General features: G+C 53.5%; 1 long non-coding RNA gene across 1 annotated transcript in view; it reads left to right on the top strand.

The window, feature by feature from the left end:
- The first annotated feature begins 1,540 nt into the window (after positions 1 to 1,540).
- The window catches only part of LOC103366130 (uncharacterized), a 19,650-nt gene continuing 18,095 nt past the window's right edge, over positions 1,541 to 3,095 (top strand). The window contains exons 1-2 of the long non-coding RNA XR_520650.1: positions 1,541 to 1,622; positions 2,753 to 2,936. This is a non-coding gene — a long non-coding RNA (uncharacterized LOC103366130). The remainder of the gene's footprint in view (positions 1,623 to 2,752; positions 2,937 to 3,095) is intronic.

The raw sequence follows: 3,095 nt of genomic DNA, 5'->3' as shown, positions 1-3,095 counted from the left end.
GTCTTTTATCTGTCAGGTTCTTCAGACGGCTGTGCTCAGCCGGGACATCCTCTCAGGAGGTCGCTGGTCCCAGTGTGAGTGGTTCTGTGGAGAACTGGTGTGTTCTGGTCCGTCTGTGTGGTTCTGTCTGCAGCGTGTTACCAGCTGGGTGTGGCTGCTGTCGGCTCTGTTCTGCTGCAAATACCAGAACCGTGTTCTGATCCAGGTCCCTGCTGTTGGTTCTGCTGTGAGATGAGAGAGAGCTGATGGATGCTGCACATCAGGAAGCACAGATGTTGAACTCTGTGGTTCTGCTGTGAAGTTCTGACCTGAAACCGGGACTCACAGGAACGTGGACGTTCTCACATTTTCCAGCAGTTCTTCTTTCAGCCACTAAACAATCATCCAACAGCTGCTCGTTAGTCTCCACGAAGTCGTCGCTGCTGCTCTGAAGTCAACTACGACTCCCAGGGTGCACCTCACCAGCAGACCTCGTCACAAGCTTCAGTGTGCAGCTGTTTGGATCAGTTCTGTTGGCGACCACATGCAGACTGTGACTCCAGAGAAGCTGCTGGTGCTGGACACGTTGTCTTCACATCCAGTCACAACTTCATTCATGTAGTTTTTAATTGTTGACTTTGAGGAAGATCAGCAGCTGTTCAGCAGCTGCAGGGCTCCAGACTGAACGTTCTCCACTGGGAGCACCGACGAGACCAACGTTCTCACTTGGTTCCACCTCCCACCTGGTCACAGGTGGACACCAGCCTGGCTGAACATCCAGACGCTCCCTGAACGCCTCACAGCTGTCAGACAGGTGTGTGGCCTCAGGTGACCTGGACAGCAGATCAGCTGCTCCACCGGTCCAAGATGAAGCAGCACACTGAGGTTCTGACCACTGCATCTATAATGCAGATACACACAGATGGAGGTGTTCATGTGAGGATGAGAAGCTGAAGTTCTGGTTGTGACTCAGGTGGATGTAGTTTCATTACCATTGGACCTGAATGAGTCTGTTTTCTGTGCCTCCACCTGCTCTCTGACCGCCAGGTGTGTCTGAGAGTCTTTACTCTGCTGTCAGAAGATCATCTCCAGATCATCTCCAGATCATCTGTAGAAACCAGCAGCACCAGGCAGGAACAGACAGAACCACGGAGGAAACAAGCTGCTGAGACCCGCCACCGTGCTGCTGCTGGGACTCCGGTACCGGACTTCAGGGCAACTCTTTGTGCAGAACTTCTGTGATCGGACACCACACTGTCACCGCTGGTGTCCATCCGTGGGTCTGTGTGGTTCCGATAGCCCCGCCCCACCGGGAGCTTTTCTCTGGACCAGCAGAGTTGGTGCTCGCTAAGTATCAGTCTGGAGAACCTGGAGCCGGTGCTTAGGCGGTTGAAACACAAAGAACTGGTTCTGAGTCAGGTTCTGGCTCCGAACCAGCACTGGAACCGGCTCGGTGGAAAAGGGGTTCGTGGTGTCAGGGGAAGATGGTTTACCGGGGGTATCCGGGGATCTCTCCGCCCTCCCGGGACGTCCCGCTGACGAATCGAGCCCCCCTCCGCCATTTGAGGACCGGAAGCTGTGCCCTGCTGCTTCCTCTTTTCCTGCGACAGTGAGCGAGAGACACCATGAAGGCGTCCGGCACAGTACGTAACCCTCATATTTACCCGTTTAGCGGCTCCTCAGGCGGCGGCTCAGGGCGGAGAACACTTTATAACGTGTGTCTGCTCCGGTTTGTGTCGGTTCGGTTCTTAAAATCCGTGTAAAGGTGAAGATTTGACCGTTTTTCGTCCTGATGGCTTCGCCTCGGCAACATGGCGGCCGCGGCACCATGTGCACGGCTCCACGGCTCCAGAACCACCATACAAGTAGTCTGAATCAGAACCGTCTTCAGCTCCCACAACGTCCCGATGTGGTTGGAAGTTGAGTTAAATTGTTCTTTTACCGTCCAGCACGACCTGCGGCAGCTAGCTTAGCTTCCATCGCAGCTAGCTTAGCTTCCATCGCAGCTAGCTTAGCTTCCATCGCAGCTAGCTGGTTAGCCGCTGATGTTTGTCCTCAACGTGGACCGAACACGCGACCAGCTGCTCAGAGTCACGAAAAGCTTCAAGCTGTCGGCACTTTACAGACTTTTTAGGGTCAGAAACATCTGGACTGAGGAGCTGGTGTCAGGATGAAGCTAGTTTTAGCTCAGAACCAGCAGAACCGGCCTGAAGGCAGTCAAAGTGTGTCAGACCAGAGCGGACGGGTTTGGGTTTAGTCCGTGTCCTGCCGCTGTGTGGAATGGGTTCACAGGTCCATAGGAGTTTTTACTCAGTCTAATTTTAAAATGAATTAATCTGCTGCTGGTCCTGAAACCTGAAGTTCAGGATGAGTTCTGGACACCAGAACATGGTGCCGTGAGCAGCTCAGTCAGTGACCACCCTGTGAATGAACATCCCAGTCAGGTTTTATTCATACTTCACGTTGCTTTGAAGGTAAAAGGGAAATGTTTGTGCTGTCAGAGAGTTTTCTGTTGAGCTTGTGCAGCAGCCGGCTGGAGGACGTCCGACAGAGAACATCTGCACCCAAACCCAAAGGTCATATCGTCTCCGTGGTATGATTCTGTCTGGAGTGCAAACAGGAAGCTGATCCTTGTCGCCTTTCTCTGCTGCTGCCGTGCCTCTGAAAGTGAATTCAAGGGTCAACAAGTCCTCCCTCCACATGTAGTGTTGTGTATCATGTGTTCTTGGTGCTGGGACTGTGAATCACTCACCTGGCCTCCTTCTGCCTGCAGCTTAGGGAGTATAAAGTCATCGGGCGTCTGCTGCCCTCTGCGAAGAACCCGGCGCCACCTCTATACCGGATGAGGATCTTCGCCCCAAACCATGTTGTGGCCAAGTCCCGCTTCTGGTACTTCGTCTCCCAGCTGAGGAAGATGAAGAAGGCGTCCGGAGAGACCGTCTACTGCGGCCTGGTAGGTGTCTGAACGCACAGGTGTGGAGGTAATGACACCTGAAGCCAGATCAGTGGGTCAGCAGGTATGTTGAGCTTCAAGTCAGAGTTCTCAGTGTCATGAAGGTGGCTCTCGTTTAACCTGCTAGGTCTCCATGGTAACTGATGCTGTGGAGCTAGGTCTC

This window comes from Stegastes partitus, unplaced genomic scaffold (genome assembly GCF_000690725.1).
Source record: "Stegastes partitus isolate 25-593 unplaced genomic scaffold, Stegastes_partitus-1.0.2 Scaffold911, whole genome shotgun sequence".
In the NCBI taxonomy this organism is placed as follows: Eukaryota; Metazoa; Chordata; class Actinopteri; family Pomacentridae; genus Stegastes; species Stegastes partitus.
Note: the sequence above shows the minus strand (reverse complement) of the source record. Positions and strands in the feature narration are given on the sequence as shown.